The 15747-nt window shown below is 43.4% G+C and overlaps 1 protein-coding gene across 3 annotated transcripts in view; it reads left to right on the top strand.

The window, feature by feature from the left end:
- The window catches only part of ILRUN (inflammation and lipid regulator with UBA-like and NBR1-like domains), a 112629-nt gene that overhangs the window by 92459 nt on the left and 4423 nt on the right, over positions 1–15747 (top strand). Inside the window, exon 5 of one of the 3 annotated variants that reach the window (XR_008654245.2) lies at positions 5325–5460. The exons of the other annotated variants lie outside the window; for them this stretch is intronic. The gene's annotated coding sequence lies outside the window, so the exon portion shown is untranslated. The remainder of the gene's footprint in view (positions 1–5324; positions 5461–15747) is intronic. 3 annotated transcript variants of the gene reach the window in all.

Consider the following 15747-nt stretch of genomic DNA (forward strand, 5'->3'; position numbering starts at 1 on the left):
TGCCAGTTGATTAAACAGTATCTTCCACAGTTTGCTAAGGTGATGATGGTTCCTGGTTGTTGGTTTTGGTCGGTTGAATAAAGCCCTGATGCTAGGAGTTCACTGTTGTAGGTGGTTCATGTGGTGGAGTCCTGTGAGCATTCCTGTGTATTCTTCTCTGAATAATAATGCTGCATAGTAAGCTTAGCATCCTACTCATATTACCACATAAACTGTTATGTCTATGCTGGCTTCAATTCATGTTGGCGTTCACCTTAAATTTTAAAAATAAAGTTTATGTTTATTTGAGGGGCAAGTGACTATGTTGTAAGAATGATATTTTTCTGACCAGTAGTTTTATTTTATTTTTATTTATTTTTTCCAAGATGGAGCCTTGCTCTGTCACCCAGGCTGGAGTGCAGTGACACAATCTTGGCTGACTGCAACCTCCGCCTCCCAGGCTCAAGAAATTCTCCTACCTCAGCCTCCTGAGTAGCTGAGATTACAGGCGCCCACCACCATGCCTGGCTAATGTTTGTATTTTTAGTAGAGACAGAGTTTCACTGTGTTGGCTAGGCTGGTCTCGAACTCCTGACCTCAAGTGATCCTCCCGCCTTGGCCTACCAAAGTGCTGCTGGGATTACAGGTGTGAGTCACCGCGCCCGGCCCTCCTCTTTTGTTGTTGTTGGTTTTGTTTTTTTGTTTTGGAGACGGAGTTTTGCTCTTCTTGCCCAGGCTGGAGTGCAGTGGCGCAGTCTCGGCTTACTGCAACCTCTGCCTCCTAGGTTCAAGCGATTCTCCTGCCTGAGCCTCCCGAGTAGCTGGGATTACAGACATGTGCCACCACACCCAGCTAATTTTGTATTGTTAGTAGAGATGGGGTTTCACCACGTTGGTCATGCTGGTCTCTAACTCTTGACCTCAGGTGATCCACGCGCCTTGGCCTCCCAAAGTGTTGGGATTACAGGCGTGAGCCACCGTGCCTGGCCTGACCAGTAGTTTAAATGTGGTCTAGATCAAGAGACAAATTAAGAAACCTGGTGATGTGAGTCCTCTTTCAGGTGGTCTAGTAGGAAAGACTTCATTCAGTAGTAATAGCATAAATGGAGGATTAATTTATTGGTTGATTGGATGTTCATTACAAAGGATTTTGTGGATTAGTGTTAATTGTATAGGATATAAGAGAAGTAAATTGGCAAGAGAGTAAATTGCCTGTATTTGAGGAAAGACGTTTCACATCTTAACACTCTTAATAAATAAAATATTTTCTTCTAAGCTCCTATTTCTCTAGTATTTTTTCTTGAATTTAACCCTCCAGAGTCTGTGACTGTTCGGGGTGGTAAATGGGCCAGCCCTGGGCTAAGCATGCTTTGTTAGAATGAGAACTTGAGTCTGTTGGGTTTAATGGGAAGATGAACATTAAGGCAAAACAACCAATTGCTCCCGTGCTTTCTCTAATAGAAGCTGCCTCACCCAACTACGAGCTTTCTGGCTTGGCCATCACTGCAGTTTTAGGAGAGGGCTGCTGTTCTTGGCCAGGGCACTGTACTTGTCTTCCTGAATTGAGAGCCCATTAATTGTTTTCCTCCCCTTTAGGGGCTGATGCTTTTTAACCACCTCTGTGATGGTTGCACACAGTCATCACAGATGGTTGGGAATGGTGGGCTGGTGTTTTCTGCCAGCTTTAATTAAGATCCTACCAGGGGTTGCTTCTTTTGGAAGGTCTGGACTATGGTGAGGTTATTGACTTATTTCTTGGAGTTGATGAACTCCTAGTGTTAATATGTTATCTAATTTTTTTCCTGGACTTTGTAGGATCATTTAGAAGTAGCATTTGCAAGAACTGTAGAGAAAAGCTTCCCATTAGAGATAATATCCAAAAAGACTGTTGACTATAATGCGTTGAAAATGTGAAACTTAGATGCCAAAGGGAAATTGGGGTCTCCTTTTTTTCCTAATCTAAGCAGAATCTTAGAAAGCATTTATATGAAGCATCGAGCAGGTTCCCTGAAGGCATTTCTGTCTAAAGTTGAGTCAACTCCACTCTAGCTCTCAGGGCTCCTTAGAATAGGGTGTAGGAGGTAGTCATCAGTAAATATTCATACATCTGTGCACTGTTCAGAGCAGTGTACATCGTACATTAGGAGACTTGAAGAATAAAAGGATCCCTACCCACTAGGAGCCCGCAGTACAGTAGGGGAAATGAAACATGCACAAAGCAATTAGAGAGCAGTTCAGTCAAAATGAAGTATGAATTTGGTCAATAGAGAGCAATACAGTCCAAATATATAATTTGTGTTTTGGGTTTTGTGTGTGTGTGTGTATGTATTGTTTTTTTGAGATGGAGTCTCACTCTGCCACCCAAACTGGAGTGCAGTGGCACAATCACAGCTCACTGCAGCCTTGACTTCCTGGGCTCAAGCGATCCTTCATCTCAGCCTCCCGGGTAGCTGGGACTACAGGCTCACGACACTACAGTCGGCTAATTTTTAATTTTTTTTTGTAGAGATGGGGTCTCCCTATGTTGCCCAGGCTGGTCTTAAACTCTTGGGCTCAAGTGATCCTCTTACCTTGGCCTCCCAAAGTGCTGAGATTATAGATGCAAGCCACTGCTCCCAGCCTGTATTGTATGTAATGGCTGGAAGGGTGCAATAAGAGAGAAGCAGGGATGAAGTGGAGATGGAGTTGAAGGAAAGGGCTTTGCAGAGGATGGGTGAGATTTGGAAAGATGGACAGACAGCAAGGACATGGAGAACAATTGAAGTGCCAAGGGCAGAGTGAGAGTAAGGGGCCTGTGGTCACGAGATATGGGTGATGGACAGTGGGAGATAGGTTCAGTTGGTTGCAGTGTGTTTTTTTGACGAGTAGGGATGGAATAATTATACAAATGACGCTGAAAAGAATTAGTTATGTGGAGGACATCTGTCATAAATATGAGTGGACATCTATCATAAATCTTTGCGAAAGGTGAGCCTTAAATGCAGAGATAATCCTAAACATTTATATTTGGCTTGAGAATATGTAATTTATTTATTTATAAAGGCAGGCATGCTTGAGGTTCTGAAGTGTATACCTGACAAAGTGATGAGATCAGGTATATATCAGAATTATTTTTTTTTTAACTATTTGTATGGGCTGGGCATGCTGCCAAGTACTTTACATGTATCATCTCATTTTTAGATGAGGAAACAAAAGCTCAGGGGGCTAAGTAACTTGCCTAGTATCACACGGCCAGTGAGAGGCAGAGCTGGAATTCAAGTCTAGGTGCCACATTACTAAAAGGTGTTTCATGGTAGGTGAACCTGAGCTTTCCCTAGATCCTTCTGTTGGGCTGGAGGTTGTGTTGAGGGAAAGCTTGTATTGAGTTGATGACCAGTAGTATCAAGGTGTGAATGAGGCAGAGTTTAAATAAGATACACAGCCCTTATATAATCTGATCATTGACTATGGCATCTTTCGAAGAGCTCCAGTGTTTGCTGGGTTTTAAAGTAGTGACTTCTTTTTCTGGTTGATAAAAAAGATAAAGTATTTTTACACTCAAAGTACACAAGCCATGTGGTGTTTATAGTAAATTAGCACCCTTTTATTTGTGAATGAGTGGAGAGGAAGAAAGAGACCTCTGGGGCTCTGGAATTGGGAATTATTTTCAGTTCAGCCCAGGTGCCATTTTGATGTTGTTGTTGTTTGTTTGTTTGTTTTTTGAGACAGGAGTCGCGCTCTGTTGCCCAGGCTGGAGTGCAGTGGCACGATCTCGGCTCACTGCAGCCTTTGCCTCCTGAGTTCAAGCGATTCTCCTGCCTCAGTCTCACGAGTAGCTGGGATTACAGGCACGCACCACCATGCCCAGCTAAATTTTTGTATTTTTAGTAGAGATAGGGTTTCACCATGTTGGCCAGGCTGGTCTTGAACTCCTGACCTCAAGTGGTCTGCCCACCTCGGCCTCCCAAAGTGCTGGGATTATAGACGTGAGCCACCGTGCCTGGCTCAGGTGCCATCTTTATTGGCTAGGGAGGAGGAGTGCCTGAGGTGCTAGTGTCAGGGATCACTGAGTTGGCAATAGATCTGATTAACTCCAGAGAGATCCCTGCTTGCCATCAAGGCTGGGAAAGAACGTGATGCTCTGGAAGCCTATGATCACAGTTTTAGTAGGCAGGTAGTTTCCTGCTGCCTCCATAGTTACAGTTTAACTTGCTAAGGTTGGTAGGATGAAGGTAAAAGATTGCTTCAGGCACCTGCACTATGAGGGCTGGGTGGATATGTCAACAGAGTGGCACATCTGTCAGTGCCAGGAAACGGACACCCTGGAGTCCTTCCCAGCTGTTCTTGAATCGTAAGCTCCCTGAACTCAGTGCTCCGTCCCTGGGGGAAACGCCTGCCCTAGCTGCATCCCACAATGCAAAGGGGTTTCTCCTTGTGGGAGAGCTGTCAGAAGGAGTCAGAAAAGTAAATATATGCAGACTCGCCTCAAAGATTCATAAATCTGGCTCCCTGCTTTTGTTAGAAATTGGCTGGCCTGATTGTCAGCTCAGTTGTGGCTGAACTGTCTGTCCCAGGTGAACAGTGAGATCAAGTACTGGTGAAGGCTAGAAAGTGTTTTAATTATCCCTTTTTGTGTGATTAGCTGAAGAGCATCTGATGATCAAGTCAGGGTAGGATAGGTGCTCACTCTCTTGACTCAAGGCTAACCTTGCTGTGAATTCTAGCACTCTGACTCATCTCTGGGGGGCCAGAGTAGCTTCTGTTTGGACAGTGCGAAACTGAGGAAAAACAATTCACAGAGATGTGGAAAGAGAAAAAAAAGTCCTGTTAAAATTACGTACGCCTTTTTCTTATATGCCAGTAATTTTTTAAATTTCACTGTTTTCTAAGAAGGCCTTTACAGAGCAATAAGACCCCAAATGGTCTGATTCAGGACAGCTGGGAATAAGAGTGTGGCTGGCAGAATTGAGGGGCTGTTCTTTAGGACAGCTACATGCTTTGCTTTCTTTCACTAAAGGAGTAATGATTTACACTGGGAGCTGAAGAGGACCCCAAATTCACTTATTTTGTTACTTGAAATATGGCTCTTATATTGTGTTTGTTCTTTCTTTTAAAAAAAAAAGTGTTTGAGGCTGGTATATGTCATATATTCCCACTTTAAACTGGATTACAGTCTGAGCCACTGTTATTACTTCCATCAAATGCTGGTTCAGAAGGAGAAACTTATTATTATCTTTGTGGGGAGGTTCATCCCGCTCCTCCAGAGCCATCCCTGCCAAGTGCCATCTGCTCGCGCGCTCGTGCTTGCTGGCTTGCTTATGTGCTTATTCTCTTCCCCCACCCCCACCCCTTTCCTCTCTTGACAGTCATCCTGTAGAGCATTTTGTATCTGGAGCTAGCAGGAGTCAGTCTGCTTCTGTTACATCAGAAATCAGCTCTTTTTCTCACCTGCTGCTATCTATGTTGACTAAGGCATAGAAGAGTTCTTTTCTCTCCATCCAGGTGAGGGTTTAGAAACAGTAGTGGGGGGTACTGGAGGAGGTTTGGAAAAGGCAGATCTTTTGTTCTGTGGGCCTGGCGATGTAATGGCTTGTGATCTATTATCTACTTTGAAATGGCCAAAAAGTTTAACATAATAATAAGGGAAGGGTTTGGGGTGACTTCATGGAATTGGGACCAACATTTGCCCAGGCAGTTTGACCAGAAGGCAGGTAGTTGGTGTCCTCAACTGGGCTAGTGCTTATGTGAGGCATTAAGAGAGCACCAGTGTAACCTTCCCACTGCCATGAAACCCTAGAGTTGTCTTCATTCTCACATGAAGATCCTCTCCATGAAAGGTTTAAAGATGGTTCAAAGAGAAACTAGATGGAAAATCAGTGTCACTTGGCCCTCTGGCGAGGAACAGGTAGTAAGAACACACTATTCTCACTCCAATGAAAGTACATTAATCAGAGCTGTAAAACTATCATTGATTGAGCACTTATGCGCCAGGCACTGTGCTGAGGACTTTTTTAAATTTAATTTTTATTATTAAAATTTATCAATTTACATAGTTTAAGGAACCAAGTAGTTCTACAAAGCTTATGGCAAAAAACTCCAGTCACCTCCCTGCTTCCCAGCCTCCAGTTTTTATTCCCCAGAGACAATAGGCTCAGTGCTTGACATGCATTACTTCATGTAGTCCACAAACAGTACCATGATAAAAGTATTGTTATTATCACTCCTTTACAGTTACTGAGACTGGTTCAGTGATTTGCCCAAGGTCACGTACCAGGATGATAAGACCAAGATACCAACAAAAGCAGTTATTTTTGACTTCTAAGCATGCTGTATTCGCTTAACATCGCACTGCATTGCTTCCCAATTGCAGTGTTCAAGTGCACATTTTTATTAGCTGGGCTGACATCTGTGGGCTTTCTTTTTTTTGTTTTTTTTGAGACGGAGTCTCGCTCTGTCACCCAGGCTGGAGTGCAGTGGTGCGATCTCGGCTCGCTGCAAGCTCTGCCTCCCGGGTTCACGCCATTCTCCTGCCTCAGCCTCTCTGAGTAGCTGGGACTACAGGCGCCCGCCACCACGTCCCCTTTTTAGTAAAGACTGGGTTTCACCATGGTCTCGATCTCCTGACCTCGTGATCCGCCTGCCTCGGCCTCCCAAAGTGCTGGGATTACAAGCGTGAGCCACTGCGCCCGGCCATCTGTGGGCTTTCTGTAATGTACAGCTACATTTTAAATGAGGATCAAGGCTATTGTTGACCAAATATTATGTGACTTTTCTACTATTAAACCTCTTCCCTCCACAAGCTATTGCTTTCTCTCTAGCCTCCAAGAAGGGAAAAGATTCCCTAGAAACCTTCGTAGTCACTTGGGTTTAGGTTTTTGTTGGCATTGAAATTTTCATTAACTCACTCTTATTACAGCAGCATCTGTACTTTTTGATGTCACACACAGAAAAACCAAACCTGTCTATATTCCTTGATAGTGGCCACAAGATACAGTCTCTGGGGTCTTATTTTTCTGGGACAAATTAAAAATCTCCCTTTGAATATACTGAGTATTTTAGAATAGAACATACATAGGGGCTGTCCTACAGTTCCTTTAAAATCGAGTTTTGTTTCTGTAAAGCCTGTCTGGAGAAAGAATATTTTAGGCAGAGGACAACCAGCACAAGCCCTGAAGTGGAAGTTTGCCTGGTGTGTTCAAGGGATAGCAAGGAGGCCAGTGCTTGGAGCAGAGCCACAAGAGACAGAGTAGAAGAAGATGAAGTCAGGGGGCAGAGACCAGATCGTGGAGCGTTTTGCGGGCCCTTATAAAGCTTTGGGCTTTTGCTCTGAGGGAAAAGGGGAGCCTTAAAAGGTTTTCAATAGAGGGGTGATATATGTAACTTAATGCTATAAAAGGAGCACTCTAGCTCTTGTGTGGTAAATACAGGGCAAGGGTAGGAATAGGAGACCAACAGGGAAGTTAATGCCGTCATCCAGGCAAAGAGTAAGAGTGGTTCAGATCAGGTTGGTGGCAGCAGAGGTAAGAGAAGTGGTCCATGTCCGGATCTATATTGTGTAGCTAGAGCTAACAGGATTTGCTAATAGGTTGGAAGGGGATGTAAGAGAGAATAAAGGATAACACCAGGATTTTTGGCCTGAGCAATTAGAGGGATGGAGCTACCATCAATGGAGAGGGGAAAGGATGTGGTAGAAGTGGGGAGAGAACAGGGTTCCATTTTGGATATGCTGGATATTTATATAAACATCTAAATGGAGGTGTCAAGTGGGCTGTTGCATATCCAAGTTGGATATCGAGTGTAGGAGAGAAGTCTAGGTGGAGATATAAATTTGAGAGTTATGTCACATGGATGGCATCTAATGCTATAAGACTGAATGTGATTCCCTAAATGATGAGAGGAGGTCAGGGTTTCTTAGCTGACTGATTAAGACTGTTGACATTTTGGGCCAGTTAAGTCTTTTTTTTTAAGACAAGACAAGGGTATATGTGTCTTAGGCATTGTACAGTGGTTAGCAGCATGCCTGGCCTTTTACCCACTAGATGCTAATAGTACCGCCCTCCCTCCCCACAATGTAACAACCAGAAATGTTTCTTGACGTGCCAGATGTCTCCTGGGGGGCAAAATTCCCCCACTGGTGAACCTCTGGCATAGTTAGAGGTCCAAGGACTGAGTTTAACACTGTCTGTCTAACATGTAAACCATTTCATACTATCCACAGTACCTTTACTGCTTTTATTCTTATTCTTCATTCACAACACACTTGTGACTTTCGTAGTTACAATCCTTGTTTGAAAAAATAATAGGGAAGTATTATAAGTAACTTGCTCACATTCACACAGCAAATTGAAGGTGGGCTGCAGACTGGAACCCAGGGATCCAGTTTGAGTCTAATGTTCTAGACCACACTACAGTGAGGTTGCTGGCAAGTGAAGTTTGTTGGCTATTCTCTGAAGGTAGTTTATGCACTTAGTGTCAGGTCGTAGAGACCTCTTCGTTCATTTGTGGGAACTGCAAAAGAATGTGTGGCTGGTAAGAAGCAACACAGAGCAACCAAGGGACCTGTCCCAGTTGGCTGGCAGATTAGCACACTCTGTACCAGAAGGGACTTGCCAGGAGACTCTGGGCTTAATATTTTGATGATTCTCTTTTGAAAACCCAGAAGAGCCAGTAAAGTCCTCGCAGCCTTGCTGGTGTTTACATTGGCATGAATGTTGTGTGCATTTTTTAAATAAATTAAGCAAACATAACTATGGGCCTTAGAAAATGTCTTTTGTTGTTTATAACATTACTATCTGACTGAGAATAAAAAGTATCTCCAGGAACTTTCCTTTTTGTTCCTCAGTAGCTTCAAAGCTGTCCAGCTCCATTTTATTTGCTTTGGGCTCTGAGCATTGTTTGAGGTTGTTCTGATGCTGTGCACTCTTGTGGCTGAAGCAGAGCTAATGTTCCCAAGATTGCCAGCATGTTTTATTTTGGTTATAAGGGCTCATTCTCTTCCCCATACTCTGAATTCAGCATTTTAATTTCTGATGAAAGTTCTCAAAGTAGGACTCGTGAAATTTATAGGTTCAAACAGATAAAGTGTAATTCAAAAGTGTAAGAATGGCTCCTCGTATAGATGCTCAGGTTTCAAATGACTTGTTCTCAGCTAAATCTGCTTTAATTGTGTTCCAGCAGGACCAGAACAAAATGTAAGGTTAAGAACTGTTGTATCTCAGGAAAAATGGGAGCTTCCTTAGAGCTGGGATGTTCCCCTGCAAAGGTTTGAGGGTCTTGAACTTTTTGCTGTGATTTCACTGCCTAAGGGCCAGTTAAAGCTGTTTGTTTTACACAGTCAATAGTATTGACTGATATTGTACAGTCAATAATTCTGACTGATATTATTCAGTCAGTAAGTGAGGTCTCCTGGGTGCTCAGCCACTAATCCCTATCTTCAAAGAATTTACTATCCGATAACATAGATGTGACTAATCCATAGGAAAGAATAAGAGCCAGTAAAGATCAAGTATGTTGAATTCTAGTTGACTTTTAAGTGATAATAGGAATTTGGGGACGGCCAAAGCAATAAGACTGGAGTAATCAGGAAAGTGATCCCTTGATGGAGGATAGATTCAGACTGAATTGGAGGGAAGAAGAACCCCATGCAGGAAGGCTCAGAGGCAACCACAGGCAGGGTGTGTTCACAGGACACTGGCCAGCTTGGCCGAGGTGAGTGAGGTGTGCTTAAAGAGGGTGGGGTGCATTTTGGAGGAAGACCTTTAAAAGCCAAGCAAAGGAGAGTTCACATTTAATATGAAAGGAGAGAGTGCCAGCAATGCTTTTGAGTAGGGGAGTTTCAAGACAAAACCAAATATAGCTGAAAGGAACCAAGAAGGAGACAACTTACACTCTTCCCTTAATCCACCAGCCATTATGTGAGCTGATGTCTGTCAATTAATTATAAGACACACAGGCAAGATGATGGCTTGTAAGGAAAGGGTAGTTGACAGAAAGTTACAGGAGCTTGAATGGAAATTCTGAGAGAAAGTTGGACCAGCAGCCTTATCCTGTGTCCTAGCAGGGTGGCTAGGAACTTGAATTAGCTTCTCTCATGTTGGTGTCCTCCCCAGTGAGACTCTTACTGGTTCTTTCTTCCTGTTTAGAAATCTCCTCTACCCTAGGAGATGACCATGAAAGAGTTCTGTATAACAGCATCCCACTTGGATTCTAGTACACCTGCTGTTACATCAGATCTTTGGAGCTAGAATTCTGAATAACAAATAGCTTTTTTCTGAAATCTTTACTAAAAAGGGAAGTCAGATTCAGCTAGGATCCTCTACCTCCATGTAGAAATTTTGAATAATGCATTTTCATTCACAATTATGTTTGAGTTTTATTCTTCATGGTTTTTAAAAAATTTGTAAGGGGAGTAGGGGGTGAGTGAAGGCTGTGGGAGTTGCCTTTTTCCATGGGGGACTTTGGGTGGACAGGAGGATGGATGACAGGGAGGATGTGTGGAGGGAGGAGGGATGGAAGTATGGATGATAGAGGAAGGATGGAGGGATGGAGGATGAAGGGTTGGATGAATGGGTGAAGGGAGGATAAATGGGTAGATGAGAAGTTCCTCAACAGGACTGTTGAGGTTAGTTAAGAGCAACAGAAAAACTATTACAGAGGCAGATATAAAAAGTTGTTTTTACAGAGCTTTAAAAATACATTCAGCACACTAATAACTGAGTTAAATGTTTTGGCACAATCAGAAGGCCTGGTTGAACTGAGCTTGCCCTGTCATCAGCCCTTGAGTGTAAAAATAGGGTTTTTTCCTATTCTTTGGCTGGTTCTCACGCTCATTCTCAGCCAGTGCATCAGATACATCTTTGAATTTTGGGAAACTGTCACATGAAAGAGACTTGAACAGGCCAAGTGCGGTGGCTCACACCTGTAATCCCAGCACTTTTGGGAGGCTGAGGTGGGTGGATCACCTGAGGTCAGGAGTTCTAGACCAGCCTGGCCAATGTGGTGAAATCCCATCTCTACTAAAAATACAAAAACTAGCTGGGCATGGTGGTGCCTGTAGTCCTGGCTACTTGGGAGGCGGAGGCAGGAGAATTGCTTGAACCCAGGAGGTAGAGGTTGCAGTGAGTCAAGATCACGCCTCTGCACTCCAGCCTGAGCAGGAGAATCGCTTGAACCCAGGAGGTGGAGGTTGCACCTGTGCAGTCCAGCCTGGGCGACAGAGCGAGACCAATGTTAAATCATCTTACAGAAGTCCTTCTCTTGTGCTGACGGGCCCTGCTGTGCCACCGGCAAGCCTCCCAGAGTAGTCAGAAGGCATTAAGGAAAGGGCCCTGGTTTGTACATTACTAAGAGAGTGCCCATTGCCCTGCTCATTACTCCAGTACAGACTTAATTTTATTTCTAGTCAATGAGAGACTAATGGGTTTGATCAGGGCCTACTCAGTTTCTGGCCCTTGCCAGCCAGGCCAGGCCTGTGAGCAGGGCCTCACCACACAATGTTTGCAGTACAGAATCACGACAGAACTTAGTACTAAACCCTGTATTCTTCTGTGTTTGCATTCAGTGTACATAAATGATACAAAAGGAGCACTAGGCGGAAGAAGCACTGACCAGGGCTGACCCAGGAAATGAGGAGGAGGAGGGTCCTCATGGTGTTATCCAATAATGCCATCAGTATACACCAAGAGAGCATATTATTTCTCAGCCATACAACAAACTTGCTTGTCTTTTTATTAACCTATGTGAACCTTCTTATTTATTTAAATCAAATCGCAAATAAAAGCAAAATAAAGACAGGTATGTGAAAGTCTTGTGTTGTGGTAATTTATCTAAACAGGCTTTCATATACAGAAAGAGTAATGCAAAAATCTCTCAGTGAGACATCCTTTTTTCGTTAGGAATTTCAGCCTTTTTTTTTTTCCTGGAATGTTAAAAACGGGCTGACTCACCAGTCAGTGTATTTCATAATTCATTCATTCATTTTACTGATACCTGAGTCTACTGTGTGCAAGGCAGAAATAAGTATCAGGAACAGCTTCTGTCCTCATAGAAGGACAGCCTACTCTTCTGATAGCACTGCCTGCCTACTGATGAAAATAGGTGAATACAGTTAAAAAAAAAATCTAACTGAAATAGAACGATTGCCTGTTTTTTAGTACTTTGGCATACAGTTGATGTTTTCTATCAGCGACAGTTTTTTAGTACTCCTTTTTGGAAAGGTTATTTTGACTTCTGTATAATTTTAGGAAGGACTCTAAGATATTGCAGGTTTACCCTCACATAAGATAAGTGATAACCACATCACTGGCTAGGAATGATTCTTGCTATTCGACAGACACAACTATAAATGATTGTGTAAAACAAATCAGAGAAACAGTTATTTTTAGGTTTGCTTTGAGGACAGGATTGTAAGTACTAGATCTTAAATTTTCCTTTTAGGAGATTGATAAGGATGAGACTGAGCTCATCTTTATGTCTGTAAATGTTCTCTAACAATATTTTAGGGCTGAGCACAGTGGCTCATGCCTGTAATTACAGCACTTAGCCAAAGTGGGAAGATGACTTGAGGCCAGGAGTTCAAGATCAGCCTGGGCAACGTAGTGAGGACCGCACCCCCCCCAAGAACAAAATTTTTTTTTAATTTTAGGAAATTATCCAGATAATGGCTTGCTTGCAGTAGTTATTATTGCATTGTGGAAATGCAGTTCAGGACTTGGCCCAACTACTGTAATCAATCAGCTGGTCTAAGGCAAAAGTCTCTTCCCCATCACTAGTGAGCAGGAGGCGTTGCTGCCTTAGCTAATGACTGTGGAGCCTCTGCGCTTTAAGAAGGCTTGCCTGCTCTCTAGCCAGGTTGAACTTAGGTCCCCGTGCTCGAACCTATGATAGCTGGTCAGTGAAAGCTTAGGGAAAAGCTGAGGCAAAACAAGCAACACCTCAGCCCCTATGGACCTGAACAGTTTCATATCCCCTAGCAGATGTGGGGCAGTTCAATGTAGCCTTTGGAAACCCATTTCTGTGTAAGTGGTGTATGCCCTGGGCAACTGGCCTGTAGACCTGGAGTCAGATACCAGAGTTTTTTTCTGGGTTTGAGTATTTATACCCTCCATTAGCATGGATAAATCAGTCTTGCTGCTAGTCCCTATGTGATAGGACATGATTCTTCCTAGAGGGGAGTGGCTTTCTGCTCACTGGGTTTTATAATCAGGATGATGGCTTCGATTTTTGCTTGGGTCCGAGTTGAATTCAGGGTTCTGTGGTACCATCTAATGCGTATGCCCCTTGATCTGTTTTCCTTAGTAGTAGTGGTACAAGTATAAGAGAAGATATTTCATTGATTCCAGGTTAGCTAAAATATTTGGCATCTGTTTTTACTACAGATAAAAGTTGAAGAGTTGCTAGGCCCCAGAAGAGAGTGAATGTTATCTGTATTGCCAAATCCTACTTTTAGGCTGGGATTGTCGTTGGCTACCAGAGCCTGTTACACCAGGTCTTAGAACTCCAGTGAAATCTGAAATGTGGATGGGCCTCCCATTTTGAAAGTACCTCCATCCAGAAGGTACTGCCATGGTCTTCCTGCTTGGCCTACTGCCATAGGACTCCCCAGACAAGCTGTTCTTGGAATCTCTGCCACGCTTTTCCTCTACAACTGGTGTTATGTTGCCTGTGTTCTGTGATCCACATGAGACACCTATGATACTGTGTGTGGGGAGTCTAGATCGTAAAATAGCTTCCAAATAGAGTTGGCGCCCTCTCTCTTCCTTGAAGTGATGGTAATTAATTTGGGGGTAAGAAAAATAGAGCTTGTTCATCGCACTTTTTCTGTTCCAATTAAACAACAACAACTCTAATATGTAGTTCACTGGGTAAAAGAGAATTAGGTAGCATTTTTCTTCGTAAAAGGCATGGAACATCAGTAAATAGAGGATCAACAATAACCATGATCTAAACTAGTTAAATGCCACACTGAATGGTCTGAGGGCCAGGGCACTCGAAGGAAATCTGAAAATGCACACGTCTTTATTCCTGTTTCTTCCAATTGCATAGAACCTGCTTTATTTATCCGTTAAATGGGAATGTACAACAGCTTTTTGACAAAGTCATAAACTCCCTTCTTCAAGTATTCTAGACAAATCATAAGGCCAGTACTTGCTTTATAAAGGCCCACATGAAGTGTGTAGAGCTTTGGACTGGGAAGCAGTTGAATTTAGGGTAAAGAGGTAAATATTTCATAGGAAGCAAATGCTGTTTGTTTTTTGAGTTTTCTTTTTTCTTTATTAAATTTATTATTTTTTTCCTAACCCTCAGAACCTGTGACTTTGTTTTATTTTTAAGAGAGAAGGTCTTACTCTGTCTCGCAGGCTGAAGTACAGTGGCACAATCATAGCTCACTGCAGCCTCGACCTCCTGGGCTCAAGTGATCCTCTGGCCTCAGCCTCCTGAGTATCTGGGACTACAGCCATGCGTCGCCATGTCCAGCTAATTGAAAAAAAAATTTTGCGTGTGGAGATGGAGTCACACTGTGTTACCCACACTGATCTCCCAACTCCTCACCTCAAGCAGTTCTCCCGCCTGGGCCTCCCAAAGTGCTGGGATAATAGACATAAGCGACCATACCTAGCCAGGTTTTCTTTTTGCTGTGCATTTTTTTTCCCTGCACAGAGACCTTTGAGCATTGTATTGGTTCTAAACCTTAAGGGAATTAAAGCTTTTGTTGCTTTCCTTGGGTAGTTCTAGATGAATGATTGTTGTTGGGAACTGCTGAGTCAGAGCAGCTTGTTTTAAGTTGCTTTACTTTCTATTAGGTTGGTGTAAAAGTTAACTGCATTTTTTTGCCATTAAAAGTAATGGCAAAGGCCAGGCGCAGTGGCTCGTGCCTGTAATCCCAGCGTTTGACTCTGTCTTGAAAAAAAATAAAAATAAAAAAATTAATGGCAAAAACTGCAGTTACTTTTGCATGCATGAACTTGATACCTCTGATGTATGTGACCCCCCTACCAGGCCTTGCAAAATGGAATCTGAGAGCCCTTTGCTGCCCCAGCCCACACTTGCTTGAGTGGGTGGATGCTGTGGCTGCTGAGATGGTTGGAGCCATAGCTCGTCTGCTAGAGGCATGGTTGGCTCGGGCTGACAGCCATGTGGCATTTTGGCAAATGCCAGCTGCTTCCCTCACCAGTGCTGCTTCCTTAATCAGACTGCCTCACCTCTCTGAGCTTGGAGACCATACTTGTCTCCTTGGATCTTTGTGAGGGTTAAAGAGAACATGTTAGGTGCTACTGCAGCACCTGGCACGTAGTGGATGCCCCATTGTTATTGGCCTATCCATTCCCCAGATCATCTCCTGAGGATTTTTTGTTTAGTTTAGTGATACCACCAAGCAGCTAGAGATGTACTTCTGGTTTTGGGAGGCTTTATATGGAAAAACAAAAAGCAGGGACTGGGGAGGAAGCACATGTCATGGTCCAGCATGTTCATGGTTTGTGTAGCTGCTTTTGATGTTGGCACATCTTGGTGTGTCTTTCTTATAAGGGGAAGCAAGACTGTGAAGCTTCTTCCACTCAGCTAAGCAGCATAGAAAGTGCCTTTGGCAAGTTGGAATAAACCTTATCATGTGGCAAAGGAGAGCTAGCGTGGGAAGAAGGAATACTGCAGTCCACCAAATTTGGTTTTGAATCTTGGCTCTGCCTCTTACCACGTGATTTTTTTAAAAAGATTGAGACAGGATTGGCCAGGCGCGGTGGCTCACGCCTGTAATCCCAGCACTTTGGGAGGCCGAGACGGGCGGATCACGAG

This window comes from Symphalangus syndactylus, chromosome 23 (genome assembly GCF_028878055.3).
Source record: "Symphalangus syndactylus isolate Jambi chromosome 23, NHGRI_mSymSyn1-v2.1_pri, whole genome shotgun sequence".
NCBI classification, from domain to species: domain Eukaryota; kingdom Metazoa; phylum Chordata; class Mammalia; order Primates; family Hylobatidae; genus Symphalangus; species Symphalangus syndactylus.